General features: G+C 35.6%; 1 protein-coding gene and 1 pseudogene across 1 annotated transcript in view; one reads left to right on the top strand and one right to left on the bottom strand.

Annotated features, from left to right (window-relative positions):
• Window positions 1-794: 794 nt before the first annotated feature.
• Window positions 795-1,767, bottom strand: LOC135216563 (uncharacterized; annotated as a pseudogene).
• A 3,383-nt stretch (window positions 1,768-5,150) lies between these two features.
• The window catches only part of LOC135216434 (sodium-dependent dopamine transporter-like), a 259,994-nt gene continuing 248,519 nt past the window's right edge, over window positions 5,151-16,625 (top strand). Inside the window, exon 1 of the mRNA XM_064251797.1 lies at window positions 5,151-5,736. The gene's annotated coding sequence lies outside the window, so the exon portion shown is untranslated. The remainder of the gene's footprint in view (window positions 5,737-16,625) is intronic.

Raw genomic sequence — 16,625 nt, 5'->3', positions numbered from 1 at the left:
TCCATAACACTAATATCTTGGTGAAAGCGCTCACCCTGTTCTTCACTGGAGTCTCCACAATTCTCTGGAAAATAGTCCAGATGAGACCGGAGGAAGTGCATTTTCACTGACATGCGCGCACAAAGTTGGCAGAAATTCTCCATTAACTCATCAACCACCTTCTGATACTGGAACTTCTGTGGTTGCCAAGGAAGTCTGCAATGACTGACTTAAGGGACAACCAGGCAGAGAGAGTTCAGCAGAATTCAGTGCATCATCAAAGCTAACATCGTTGATGAGTTTCGTTATTTGAGGACCATCAAATATACCTGCCTTGAGTTTTGCCATGTTTTTTTTTTGTTGAAACTTCTTATGGAGGAAAGCAAATCCTCTACCATCCCTGTCCAATGCCTTTACAAAGTTCTTCATGAGACCGAGTTTGATGTGGAGGGTTGGAGCAATATCTTGCTCAGTTCAACCAGAGGGTGGGACAGAACGTTGTGTGACCCAGGTTTTAATCCTTGTCTTGATGGCCACTCTTGTCTGAAATAATGCTGGTCATCAGCACGGCTGTCCCATAAGCACAGAAAGCATGGATACTTCTTTGTATAACCACCTTGAAGTCGTAGGATGAGTCCAACAACTTTAAGATCACAGATCAACCATTTATGTTCCTGGTAGTTCAGAACAGACAACATGCTTTTGTGGGATTCTTTCATTTCAACTGAGTGCCCAACGGGGATTGATGAAAACTTATTTCCGTTATTAAGAAGAACTGCCGTGAGATTTCTGTTAGATGAGTCGATGAAAAGTCTTCATTCCATAGCATCATACTTCAGACCAAGTAATTCAATCAGATCAGCAATATTGTTACAGTAGACCAGTGCAGATGCTTCATCAAACGTGAAGAATTTTCTAAATTCTCTCTCCTGGTCCCGATACCAGTAGAATGTTGTTCCTGGTGCTAGTAGACATTTCTCTCGAAGACGAGAACCCAGTACCTGGGCAGACTCCTTGGAAAGGTTCAGGTCTCGTGTCAGGTCATTGAGTTCGGCTTGGGTCAAAGGCACCGGTTGGTCGTCCTCTTCTGACCTGTATGCACCATACTCAGCTGTATCAGTCATGTCACTAGATTCGGAATCAGAACTTGATTCCACGGTGACATTTTGGCTCAGGAACAGGAAGATCAGGGCCATGGGGGACTGGCTTTATGGCAGAAGGAACATCAGGGTATTGAACATGGTGCTCGTTCTTGCGACTGATGCCTTTTAAAATTGTCATGCAAAAGCAGAAGTCAGTAACGTGATCTTTCCCTTCCCTCCACACCATTGGGACACCAAATGGCATACTCTTTCTTTTCTTGTTCCTCCAATCCTGTAAGTTCTCTACACATGTTTTGCAGCAGATATGGGGAGCGAATGGCTTATCCTGGTCCCCTAGTTTGACTCCAAAAGTAAGCTTGATATGCCTTCTTCACAAAACCCGTGACTTTTACTTGACGGTCTGGAAGAACCGCATGTCCACAGATGTAACAGAACCTATTAGGATGGATTTTATACTTCCGATCCATTTTTATATATATCTAGACCTGAAAATAGAGCAAATGCTCGAGGAATGCTCAGATTATCTTTCTGAACATGAAAGGTTAGAAGTTGATCCAGGAGCCACTTTAAATGTGCCATCGCTAGCCCAGTTCTTGAACGTCTTTAGATCTTCCATACCTGTTGCAGGTTTAAATATAAGCATGCGATTTGCATCATCTACTCCAGAATCATATTGAAAAAACATTTCTCCCGTGTCGGCAACGGTCAATTCTTGTCGTAAGGGCGGAAAATTTCAATTTTTATGCCTCCATTTTCGAACATTTCTACAAAGGTTATTTACAGAAGGTAACTGAGGAAGTGCAACTTCATCTGAGGTTGCAGCCGCTTGTGATACTAGTACACGACTCGATTGGTGAGATGTTGCAGAAGTGGCTTTTAGAGTTGTTTGAACACTTTTGGCTTCAACTACATCCTTATAGTCGCAGTGCGCAGTGCTCTTTAACATACTTTAAAATTTCAACATTTGCTATCAATGCATGCTTGTGCAATCCTACTTTGCATTTCTTTTGATTCCTTTGATAACATTCCCAATAAATAATTGTGTCATTCTTATTTTCGCCATGTTTATGATACATGAATTACAATTCATCGACAAGCATAACTCTTCCACATTCATTTTTTATCACACGAGCTATTATGGGTTTTAACTCGGACAGTTCCTAAATAAAACAAGAAATGAATAAGTAATAGTATGTCTTATCCTACATTTAAAATACTATTAAACTAGTTTCTCGTTTAAGAGTCATCAGTGATAAATAGTTATAAATACTTTTAAAAGACAATTTCATATTTTAAATAAAACCGGTTCCCTGTTTACGAAACATCAGTGATGAATGGTTGTAAAAGTCAATTTCATATTTTAAATGAAATTAGTTTCTAAAACGTTAATATCATTCAAATAAATCTTTACAAAGAATTTATTTCTAAGTATTGTAACTACTTTTATATAAATCTTTAGTTTCCGTTATAAGACCTGGGGAGTGTTCCCCGTGGCATGTTCACCCATGGCCGATGTTCCTAGAGGCAATTCTCCCACATGGGCAATGATCTGTGTGCAATCATCCCCGTGGCAATTTCCCCAGTGGCAGTTTTCCGTGCACGTTCTAAATTGACTGACGTGATAGAAGTATGCATGCTTTTATATAGAGAATATTGGGGTTAATGCAAATTTGTTAGTAGTAATGGAAGCTATTTTTGATGATGTAAGGAGGGCAGTTAGAGGGGCGAAGGATGACAATCCAATAGTAAACGCTGCTATTACACGTCAGAGGCTACGGAATGAGGATGTAAGTGACTACCTGACGATGGAATACACGAATACGGCTGAATAAAGGAAAGATTCCAAAGGAAAGGGTGAGACCAATTATTATTCCCGTGTTTAACTGAAAAGAAAAACCGGTGACTGAAAGAACGTCTACTTAGTGTCCTTGTGTTATGAATAGTGAGGAACTGTAGCATATATGGTCATAAAAGAGCTCACGATAGAATAGACATAAATATTGTGGTGTGGTGTAGAGGGAAAATTGCTGATAGCTATTATATTTCATATGAATATTTGTGATATGTGTAGACTCTAGGACAAGTTTGCTTTGTCTTATCAGCTGATTAACATTCTTAAAGCAACAGACAATAATGGAAAACTAGCTAATAACTGCTCGTTGGTAACACTAAACTGAAACTGTAAGACTGCCGAAGGTGTAAGTTACGGAAGAAAGATGATAGTGAATGTTACTGAGAGTAAGCTTTTGATGGTAAATGAAGTGAGTGTCTGTATGGATGGTCGAAGAATGGAAGGGTTATTCTGAAATGGTATTTTAGTGGAAGTGTAACAGTTGCTTATTTAGATGAGAGTAATAATAAGCACGGTACAAGGGCACAGCTGGAATGTATGAAATGGCCACTGGCCCCATTCCCTTTCTGGGACAGTCACAGGAGGGTCAATGATGAAGACAAATGAAAGAAAAAGTTGGAAGTTGCTGGGGGAATTGTTTGCATTGTAGGCCTTTGTGAATAACAAGGGTTGACAAAGTAACATAAACATGACCCGTAGCAAGGGAACTGAATATATATATATATATATATTAATATAATATATAAATATATAAATATATCTATATATATTAAAATATAAATATTATATATATTGTATATATATTATATATGTGATATGTATATATATTTATTTACAGTTTTATAGTAACTGGCATCAATTATTCTATTCAGGGGCAGCAATAACCTTCACATGAAACATGATTGACAACAATGTTGCTCTTGAATCAATTGCTTGACTTCACCTAACCATTTTGGGCCAAAAGTCTCATTTCGCTAAAACCGACAGTTTTTAAAAGAAGCGCTGGGGCCTATGAGGTCATTCAGCCTGAAAGGGATATTAAGAGTAAAGGAAGGTTTAAAAGTGTTACATGAGGAAAACCTCGCAATTTCACTATGAACCAAAATATAGGGGAGGGTGGAAAGTAAGATAAAATGGACGCTACAAAGAACCTTAAATAATGTCTACAGTGCACCGCATGAGGTGCACTGACGGCACTATCCCCCTACAGAGATTCTCTCTCTCTCTCTCTCTCTCTCTCTCTCTCTCTCTCTCTCTCTCTCTCTCCCTTTTTTAAAGTGAATGCTTCTTACATGGTACGGTATGGAAAGCCACTCACATCAATAATAATATCAATGACCTCAGTCAGTTCTAATTTATCTAATACAACAAACGCAAATTTGTCAAAGATGGGAATTGGAAAGGCGGAAAAAGGTTAACGACAAATGGGTATCAAGAGAGAGAGAGAGAGAGAGAGAGAGAGAGAGAGAGAGAGAGAGAGAGAGAGAGTACATCGACCCAAGACTGCCAGCAACAGGCAGTCGGAGTGCGGCTTCGTGTGCGTTTGTGTGTGTGTGTGGTTGCGCGTGTAAGTATTGAAAGTGTGCGCGTGTGTGCGTGTACGCCCTTGGAGAAAGAATTGGGGGAGGGGGGAGGTGAGGGTACCTATGAAACCTCCTCCTAGGGGAGGAGGGGAGCGAATTAGCAACAGGCTTATTGAAGGGGAGGATTAGGATGTGCAGAGTAATAACAGAAGAGGAAAAACGAAAAACTTGCAGAAATGGAAAAATTAAAGGAAAAGAATAAAAAAAAAAAAAAAAAGAATCGGGAGAATAAGAGTAACTACAATGGATTTCAAGAAGCAGAGAGAGAGAGAGAGAGAGAGAGAGAGAGAGAGAGAGAGAGAGAGAGAGAGAGAGAGAGAGAGGGCGTGTCTAAGACTGGGATCGAGTCAAAGAAAGGGGCCGATCTCTGAGGGCGTGCCGTAAGTGATTTTCAGGTATGATTGAGTGTTGCAAGAGGCGGGCGGGAACATTCAAAGTAGGAGAAATATTTTGATTGGCGCAATTCCAAGAAATCTCCGCATGCTTGAATGCCAATGGCTGGGAGGATCTGCGAATGGGCGGGGCAAGACAAGGCGTTAGGTGAACTGTACCAAGGCTTAGGAAGGAGATTGTGGGAGGGGTTCGATGCAGTAGGCGTGGCCTGGCGGCAGGGCAGGCGTGTCGAAGATGGGGCAGGCGAGGGTCGGTCAGTGGCACCCGGAGGTGACTGTGGCAGTAGTGGCTGACCCTCTGCGACGCTGTGGATGGGACAGTGCGACTCCAGCTTTTCCCTGCTGATCGCGCTGTGGAACGTGGTGACCCCACTGTTGGTGTGGGTCTCCTGTTGGCGCTCTTCTGCTGCTGCTGCTGCTGCTGCTGCCCACAACCACCTCACGCCCACACCACCCGCGCCTTAACCCGATCCCCACACCACCCACGGCTGCCCAGGAGGTCCCCCATCCCCTCAGACGGCTGCGTCTTTTCCATTTCTAAAAACTTCATCTAAAGCTCCAAGTTTCTGTTCTCTTCAGGTCCTCTGCTTCTTCTTACATTGGGGTTGAAAGCCCCAGTTCGGAAAACCTCACCAGGGGAACCTCGAGTGCGGGAGAGGAACCCAAAGGGTGGCTCGTGGGTGGTGTGGGTGCGGTGTGGGCCTCGGCTGGTGAGGATGGGCGAGCAGCGTGCGTTGAAGGCGTCCGTCATCACCAGCCAATGGGGAACTCTGAAGATCGCCCTTGGGCTCCACATCAGAGTAGCTGCTGCCTTTTCAAGCCCTTAGGTGAGTCTCCTTGTCTTCCTTTCACTCTTGTGCTCGAAGCTCCTCCTCTCCGGAGAGTCTTAGGTGGGTAACCAACAGGTCTGTTTGCTGGACTCCCTTTATGAGTGATGACTCCCGATGTCCTCGAGTCACTTTCTCTCTGATACGAGAAATGACCGTCCGGTGTTGTTTCAAGAGAAACGTTATTGTTTAGGCCACTTAACAAGATCCCTTCGTCCGGTTACTTCATTCCGTAAGTCATTTATAAGCCTGTAATTCACGTCAATGGGGTTTTGAACCTCCTGAGATGTTAACAATATTAACATTCAGTATTCTTTATTCTTGCTACGTATTATAATATCAGCTTGGAAGAAGACGTTAGATATCGTTTCTAGAGTGAAAAAGATCTTTCTAAATAATTCACAACATATTTTTGCCTATCACCAAGTTTATATTAGACATATGCTCAGTCACAATTCTTCATATTTTATGATAATTTTTCATCGTATATCATATACATATAGTACATACATACATACGTATATATAATGTAATCATATGAACATTCATATATATATTTGTGTATATATATACACATATATGCATACATTTATACACACATATACAGACGCACACGCACACACATATAAGTTTATACATATATATGTATATATGTATATATATATATATATATATATATGCATACATTTATACACACATATACAGACGCACACGCACACACATATAAGTTTATACATATATATGTATATATGTATATATATATATATATATATATATATATATATGCATACATTTATACACACATATACAGACGCACACGCACACACATATAAGTATACATATATGTATATATATATATATATATATATATATATATATATATATATATATATATAGTGTTTGTTACCAAATATTTGTTTTCTTTTTATCTTTTCTAGTTAATCTGAGACAAATCATTCTATAATCAGGCAATCGCAGTCATAAAACTATCTGAACATTACTTACTGTTCTATATATATACATGCATATAGTATACATACAGGTACATACATACATACGAAATACGTTTGTATCATGTACTATATACGTAAATGCGTCCATGTTCAAGGTTTAATTAAAAAGACTGGAGGCTAATGTTTATATATTAGATGTTCTGCAAAACTGTGCTGTAACTTGCACTCAAATGTCCCCGGCCTTAATTATCTCGGGGTTTTATTTCATGCAAGAAAATTAGTTACCCAAAAGAATGACTTCTGTCATTTGTGTGAGAACGCTCGTAGTACCTTATAAACATTAATTGCTGGGATCGATTCTCTAATCTTTCAGATTATTCTATGACTGATGCATTTCTTGCTTATTCTTTCAATTATGCATATTTAAAGAAAGGATACTTCAATCTGTCAAAAATAAATAGGGCCCCCCTAAAAAAATCTGCAATAGATAACCCATCATACCACGAAACTGCCTAAATACGTACTCACTATATATATATATATATATATATATATATATATATATATACCACACACACACACACACATATATATTATATATATATATATATATAGATATATATATATATACACACACACACACACATATATATATATATATATATTATATATATATATATATTCGTATATATATATATATATAGTATATATATATATTTATATATATATATTAGTTATATATAAATAAATTTATATATATACATATATATATATTTCTTGGCTATTCTTTCAATTATGTATATTTAAAGAAAGGATACTTCAAACTGACAAAAATAAATAGGCCCCCCATTAAAAAAAGGTGCAGTCGATAACCCATCATACCACGAAACTGCCTAAATACGTACTCACATTGTATATATATATATATATATATATATATATATAATATATATATATAGTATGTATATATATATTCATATATAAATTTAATATATATATCTATATATATGTATGTATATATATATTCATATATAATTTATATATAATGCTATTATATATGAATAATAGATTTATATATATAATATATATATATATATATATATATATATAAAAATAAAATACACATCACCTAAAATATGAATGTGGAAGTCATCATTGTCACGTTTTTTCCGGGGAACCACCACCTGTTACGTTAAACAGCTTAACATACCCAAACACGCGCACGCACACGTATCTCTCTCTCTCTCTCTCTCGCTCAACGATTGAATGTACAAATAGTTGAGGATGAAGAAGAAGAGGAAGAGGAAGAAAAGAAGAAAAAGAAGAAGAGGAAAACGGAAGAGAAGTAAACAAAAATGAAATGACAGAACAAAAAAAATAACGGAAAAACAAAGGAACAAGATAAAACGTATGGATGCAGAGATACTCATTGATACTACATATGAGGCAATAAAGCAGCATACCTACGAAGAAATAAATTACGACATGACAACAGAAAAAGCAAATCCGAAGAGGCTCTACCCAGATCTATTACAATGACGGGAAAGAGGAAAAATGACAAGAAAGACAAAATCTGCAACCTTTTGAAAAGAGGGAATTGCAGATTTGGAGAAAGATGTTACTACAAACATCCTAAGATATGTCAAAACTATGAAATATATGGTAAATGTGCATACTTAGATGGTATATGGGGATGATTGCAGAGATCTGCATCCAAAAATATGTAAAAACCTAAAAGAAGGAAAAGGATGTAAGTTCGACAAAAAATGCAAATATATGCACCCTGTAGCCATGAATCATAATCAAATAAATAACCAACCAAGTAATAAAATCCAAAATAAGAAAGAAACAAATAAAGAGAGAAATCAAGAATATCAGGTAAAAGAGAAAAGCAAACCACCAATGAGATATGCAGAGGTGTCAGCAAAAAATTTCAAAGCATCAGCTCCGAAATTCTACTCAAGAGATGAAAAAAAATTTTAGAATAACCTGTATTTATTTATTATGCAAGAGGATATTGCAGAAACGGAGAACAGTTGGCAGAGTTCAGACCACAACAAAATGAATAATTATGATGAAGGGAAGATCAAATATTATGGAAAAGTTGGATTTTTTAATGTCAGAATTTCTGGAAATGAAAAAAAAAAAAGAACAACATACCGGAACAGGAAAGAGACATGGGAAAATCCTTATTACTACCAGTATTAAATGAAGGAGAAAACACGCAAACCATCATAGTGATGAATGCGCAGGGTTTAGTTACGAGTAACTCAAAAAGAAAAAATAGAGTACTTAGAAGAACAATAACCCAAAATGAAAAGAAAATAGATATAATGAATATAAGTGAAACCTGGTATTCCCAAGAGACTGGGAATGATGATCAAATAAAAGGGTTCCAAACTTATAGATCAGATAGAAAAAATAGGAATCAAGGGGGAACCGCAATATATGGGAAAGACAAAAAACAAGGAAAAATATATGAGAAATATAGTAACTCAGAATGTGAACTAATAGCGGTAGAATTTGAATCTGAAAAATTGATGAACATAGTAATATATAGACCTCCTAATACTGAAAGAGTTTGACTTAATAATTGAAAAATTGGATGATATATGTAGAAATCACAAGGACTGGACTATTCTCCTATCTGGTGACTTCAACTTTCCTTTCGTAGAATGGAAAGAACGAATAGGAGATTGTGGTTGTACTTATACATATAAAAAAGAGAGTAATAGTAGTGCAGAAGATAAGAGGCAATTTGAAAAGCTATTAGATATGCTACTAGAATACAACATTCAACAAATAAATCACCTGCCAACAAGAAAGGAAAATACCTTAGACCTAGTATTTGTGAACGAGATGAATTATGTTAAAGAAATAATAGTTTATAATGCGAATATTTCAGACCATAATGTCATAGAATTAACAGTTCATTCCAAAGCAAGTGAAAATAGAGATAAGCAAGAAATGAAAAAGTGGGAAGGATATGGAAAATACAACTCTTCTACAGTAAAAATATGAAAACTGGTCCAGAAATTAATGAAGAATTTAAACAAAGATTGGGATAACATTTTCGTAAGTGATGACATAAAGGTAAATACGGAGATATTATATAAAATATTGGAGAAAATAGTGGAAAAAATATATACCGAAGAAGAAAAGTAAACATCATTCATGCATACCAAGAGACAGAAGGATCTTGTTCCAGAAAATCAGAAAGTGGAAAAAAGGTCTTGCAAAAGAAAAAAATGCATGGAAAGTTATAGAACTAAAAAGTAAGATAGAAAATGCAGAACAAAAGATTATACAATCAAAAGAAAATGAAAAACGGGACTTGGAAGAAAAAACCCTATTAAATATCAAGCAAACACCCCCCAAGCGATTATACTCATATGCGAAGAAGATGAATAAAAGAAGAATAGAAATAGGCCCTCTGAGAATTGAAGGGAGATTAACGAATGAAAAAAAGGAAATTTGCAAAATACTGGCAGAACGATATAAGAGAGAATTCACCCCTAGAATAGATAATGAAGATAATGATATAGAAGTAAGGGGATGAAAATAGTGAATATTTAGCTGACATAGATATTAATGAAGCTGATATTGTGCAGGCTATTAATGAAATTAAAAATGGAGCTGCTGCAGGGCCTGATGGAATTCCTGCTATTTTGTTAAAGAAAGTAGTTCATTCTATCGCAAAGCCACTTGCAATATTATTAAGACAAAGTGTAGATACAGGCAAGATTTATGATGAGCACAAATTAGCATATATTACCCCTACTTTCAAAAGTGGATCAAGACTAGAGGCAAGTAATTATAGGCCTGTGAGTCTAACATCACATATTATGAAAGTGTATGAAAGGGTAATGAAGAAAAATATTATGAAACATTTAATAAAATAATTTGTTTAATAAAGGACAACATGGTTTCGTACCCGGAAAAAGTACACAAACCCAACTGTTAGTCCACCGTGAGAACATATCAAAAATATGAAAAGCGGAAATGAAACAGATGTGGTTTATTTAGACTTTGCAAAAGCTTTTGATAAAGTAGACCATAATATATTAGCGAAGAAAATTAGAAAACACAATATCGTGGATAAAGTAGGAAGATGGTTAAAAGAATTTTTACACAACAGAAAACAGATAGTTATTGCAAACGACGAGAAATCGGATGAAGTCAAGGTAATATCCGGTGTGCCGCAAGGTACGGTGTTAGCTGCAATACTGTTTGTTATTATGATTGAAGACATAGACAATAATGTGAAGGATTCGGTAGTGAGTAGTTTCGCGCAGATGACACAAGAATAAGTAGAGAAATTACTTGTGATGAAGATAGGAACGCTCTACAAAGAGACCTTAACAAAGTATATGATTGGGCAGAGGTAAATAGGATGGTATTTAACTCTGATAAATTTGAATCATAAATTATGGAGACAGAGAAAGAAAGCTATATGCATATAAGGGACCTAATCAATGAGACATCACAAATAAGGAAGCAGTTAAAGACCTTGGTGTGATGATGAATAGGAACATGTTATGCAATGATCAAATAGCAACTCTGTTGGCAAAATGTAAAGCAAAAATGGGAATGTTGTTACGGCACTTCAAAACAAGAAAAGCTGAACACATGATTATGCTTTATAAAACATATGTTCGTAGTCCACTTGAATATTGCAATATGATATGGTACCCACACTATCAAAAGGATATTGCACAAATAGAGAGTGTACAAAGGTCCTTTACAGCTAGAATAGAAGAAGTTAAGGACCTAGACTACTGGGAAAGACTACAATTCTTAAAATTATATAGTCTAGAAAGGAGAAGAGAACGCTACATGATAATTCAGGCATGGAAACAGATAGAAGGAATAGCAGAAAATATCATGGAACTAAAAATATCAGAAAGAGCAAGCAGAGGTAGATTAATAGTGCCCAAAACTATACCAGGAAAAATAAGGAAAGCACACAGGACATTAATCCACTACGCACCAGCATCGATAATGCAGCGTCTATTCAATGCGTTGCCAGCTAATCTGAGGAATATATCAGGAGTGAGCGTAGATGTGTTTAAGAATAAGCTCGACAAATATCTAACTGCATCCCAGACCATCCAAGATTGAGATGCAAAATATACCGGAAGATGTACTAGCAACTCTCTGGTAGACATTAGAGGTGCCTCACACTGAGGGACCTGGGGCAACCCGAACAAGATTTAAGGTCTGTAAGGTAAGGTAAGGTCTCTCTCTCTCTCTCTGTATATATATATATATATATATATATATATATATATATATATATATATATATATTCAGAAATAACGGCATCGGAAGAAGATAATGTTATGAAGTACGCAAGAGCGCCCACATTATGAGATTCGATAATAGTGATGTGCATGTGTATCAGAGAGAGAGAGAGAGCATATTATACTGGTGCACCTATCTAACGAATATATTATGAAAGTAGGCACCATAATGGACTTGAAACCAAACGAATCTGATCATTCGAGAAATAGATTTCCCCTGAACAGGATCTTTTCACAATCAACAGGAGAGACTCGCAGAACTGGGGAGGCGCGTCACTCATGTTGATGGAGCAACCTATGACATTATATCTTCCCGTTCTCCCTTCCCTAGGCTAGCCCCCGTTCTTTACTTCTCTCTTTGCAACCTCACAAATTCAAATATTCGTACACTCACGAAGATACAGATACGCGAGCTAAATTACCTACACAAAGAGAAGAAACATGTCACTTACATCTCAAGGGGAAGAACTATGGGAAAATTGAATACACCGTTACGTATCAACTCATAATTATCCATATACCACGGTAACTGTATGAGTTCCAATCAACCCTTCTGGTGCTGCCGCACAATTCAACTTCGAAGCATATCTTTTTCGACATTTTCAAACGAACGCTATCTATGCGATATGCTTAAAACCTATTGCTTTATATTTATGGTACACACACATATATTTATTTATATGTTCAATACACAAACTTTCTTATAATATCACCATCATCGCAGAGGGGCTTTGTTGTTATATTTATATATATATATATATATCATATATATATATGATATAATATATATATATATATATATAAACAAAACAAATTACCATATCACCACCGTGGAGAGGGCCTTTGTTAAATTCCGTCTCTCATATCTTTTCTGTGGTTATCCTCCAGAAATCTCCTTTCTCCTTCTCGTAGTTCTCATCCAGATATATTTCATTCTTCCAACTTTTGCGATGCCAACAGATCCAAGCTGACTATTTCGTACTATTCTCCGAATGGCTGTTCAATGATTCACACAAAAAACAAAAACACGCGCGTGAGCGTACACACACATACACAGACACACACCCCATCACACACTATATATATATATATAGAATATATATATATTTATTTATATATTATATATATATATACACACCATATATATATAATATTATATATATAATATTATATAAATTATAGAACGTTATATATATATTATATATATCCAATCCAAATTACATATATTAATATTAGTATATATAATTATTATATATATATAATATATATATATATTATATAAGTGTCATGTATCCTTTGGTTTATTTAAGGAGGATTTCCTAAAACCTCACCCAGTCCTATCTTATGTCCAGCGTATCATATAGATTATATTATATATATATATTATATTATATATATATATTAATATAATTCCATAGTATCCTTTGGATTTAGGAAGGATTCTAAACCTCACCAAGTCTATCTATTGTCCAGCTATCATTATAGACATATATATATATATATAATATATATATAGATATATAGTTATTATATATATATAAGTTAAGTTTCATGTAATCCTTTGGTTTAGGAGGATTCTAAACCTCACAGTCTATTTATGTCCAGCTATCATATATACATACATACATACACTACATATATATATATATATATATATATATATATATAATATATATATATATATATATGTGTGTGTGTGTGTGTGTGTGTGTGTGTGTATTTGTGTGTGCTTTAGTATCCATACTTTTATCATTGTCATGCATCCTTAAAATAAATTTATTTTAATGCTGGACAGTTTTTACCTATCATATGTCAACGATCTATCACCCACACGCACACACATACACACACACACACACCACACATATATATATATATATATATATATATATATATATATATATATATATATATATATATATACATTATATATATATATATATATATATATATATATATATATATATATATATATATATATATATATATATATATATATATGCATGCAAATATATATTTCATATATGTGCGTATCTCTGAAAAGCAGACACTTATATAAAACAAAACAAAAATTTTATTTAGTCTAATGCAGACAAAAATGTTCAAATCTTCATTGGTTCGATCTGAAAAAAATGTTTCAGTCTTTCCTCTTTCATGAAATCTAATTACCACCATCAATCATTTCCTTCTCTCTCTCTCTCTCTCTCTCTCTCTCTCTAGAGAGAGAGAGAGAGAGAGAGAGAGAGAAGGACCCAAAAAATAAGCAAGAGAAAGCAAACGTGAGCGAAGTTGGGGAAGGAAAGCTCTCGGAGGAGGAGAGGCCATAGTGGGGAAGCGGGGATGAGTCTCCAACCAAGGGTTCGATTTTGTCTTAATTGGTGGCAATAATTTGGCTCATTCCGGCAAAATGGTTTTAGATGCGATCCCTTTAATTCTCGTCATCTGTTTTGGCAAGGGCATCTGGGTTCAACGAGGTCACGATCCGGCGTTCAAATACGATGTCCCTATTACAGGTAATTATAAACTGAGCCAACTGAAAGAAATGATGAAATACAGGCTGCAATATTTCTTCATCCGAGTTAATCCAGAGTAATTAATGATAACGCAAAGACACGGGGATATAGTCGTTTAGGATACAATGTAATTTTTAAACGCACATTATTGAATTACCGTGATAAATGACTGCCTGTATACATCATGTCCATGAATTCGAAAACTCGTATTTGTATGGAAGCGTAAACCCAGATAGTCGGTTTCATGATATGCGATTTGCATGATGAAATTGATTTACATGGGGTTTCAGCCATTTGAGAATTAATATGCTTTAAAAAAAAAGAAGAAATATAGTTATTTTTTTCTTGTTCTTAACATTTTCTGTGATAAAAGGGTTTGACATTCATATGATATCTGACCGAAACATTTCGACAAAGGGAAGGCGAAGGTAACATGAAAGAAAGCGAGTCGTAAACTTAGATCTGTTTACAATATATCATTAAAAAGAAGGGAAAACATTTCCTAACAATGAGTCCTGATATGTTTGACAGATGTGCAGAATGGAAAACAGTTACTGTCCACAAAATTTATTTAAAAAATGAAGAAAAACTAGGCACGTCAAATACTCACGTCTGTCAGTTATTGTGCCCACATATGAAACAATAAAACCCACACACAAGCTGACAAGCGTGACACCTCCGAAATTCTCCTCGAAAAATATTAGGATATTTTCGAGCGATAAGGCCACGAGTGTCATTTCACTTTTGAATTAATGAAACGGTAGAGTGTTCGCTTTTCACGTCACGCAGTTAAGGAGGAAAATAAATTAAATATAAGAAACAGATTTTTAAAATCCGCTTTTATTAAAATGACTAAAAGCGGAAAATAAATTTTTTGAGACACACCAAGATTTTCTTACAATTAATCATGTCCACAAAAATAAAAGAGTGGAAGGAAATACTACAAGAAAAGAAATATATTCTTTTTTATCTCTTCCATGTTTGGCACCCACGCTTTTATTTTTGTGGACATGATTGATTATAAGAAAATCCTGGTGTCTCAATAAACCTATTGGTCACCTTTTAATGGATTTTGATAAAAGTATGTTTTTAAAAACTTTTATATATATAGTGTATATATTATATATATATATATATGTATATATATACTGTTGTGTAGTAGTTTTGGGGGAAACTGTAACCAATTTAAGATTGTAGCTAACGAAATGATATCCTGTCGAGCGAGAGAAGGTTTGAAAAATGCGTAGCGTTATTTACTGAGTCAAAGAAACTGTGAACAATCCGAAGAGTTTCATACAAATCCTGAGATACGGGGAGAGGTCACTTTAGGGTCACTAGAGCTTAGTGCTGACCTACTGATCATATAAGGTTGTATTGTCACCGGGATTGGGTAAGCATGCAAGATTTGAACGAGACAAAGAAATGAATAAACAGGCACAAAAACAAGCTAAATAAAAATGTACAAAAAGAGGTTTCATGCTACATTAACCGAATTTTAAAGCCCGTTTCGTCGAGAGAAATTTAAATGATTCGGATAAAGCATCAGTTTCCAGTCTATTTGTTTATGAATTCGGATGCTTTCCCTCTCCACCTCCCCGCCAAGAGAGTTTCAGCTGGGAAGCGAGACGACAAAGAGGAGAACCGAACCTGGTAAAGGCTCTGGGAATCTATTTCAGTTCAGTGTTATCAGTGTACTGCTCGTACAGATTGGTTCCACGATTCTCCTTCTTTTATACTTCTTGTCAAAAGGAATTTCCCGACCGTTTTGAAATGATTCGTTTCTTTCTCTGTCTCTAAAGGCACTTCCATTAAATACCTCCTTATACAAACATCCTCCTTTAATGGATGGTCAAGTTACGTTCAGTTGCACTGGAAAAAATCTCTTGAATGCTGCTGAGGGTCTTGGGCGTCCTCTTCTTAACATCAGTACTTAACAGAACCTCGATGAGCGCCAAACACACATTGAAAAAGGGAGGTGGCTTAAGTGGACACACAATGTTTGATGTTTGTTATCCATCCTTGCAGACTCTAAATTTATATCACCCTTGCTCTGGTATGTTTATCAGGCTCCCGTTAAGCTCAACAGCTTTAAATACAAACATGAACACAAACGGAATTTT

Source organism: Macrobrachium nipponense, chromosome 6 (genome assembly GCF_015104395.2).
Source record: "Macrobrachium nipponense isolate FS-2020 chromosome 6, ASM1510439v2, whole genome shotgun sequence".
Classification (NCBI taxonomy): Eukaryota; Metazoa; Arthropoda; class Malacostraca; order Decapoda; family Palaemonidae; genus Macrobrachium; species Macrobrachium nipponense.
The sequence above is the reverse complement of the archived record's forward strand: the minus strand, read 5'-3'. Positions and strand labels throughout refer to the sequence as shown.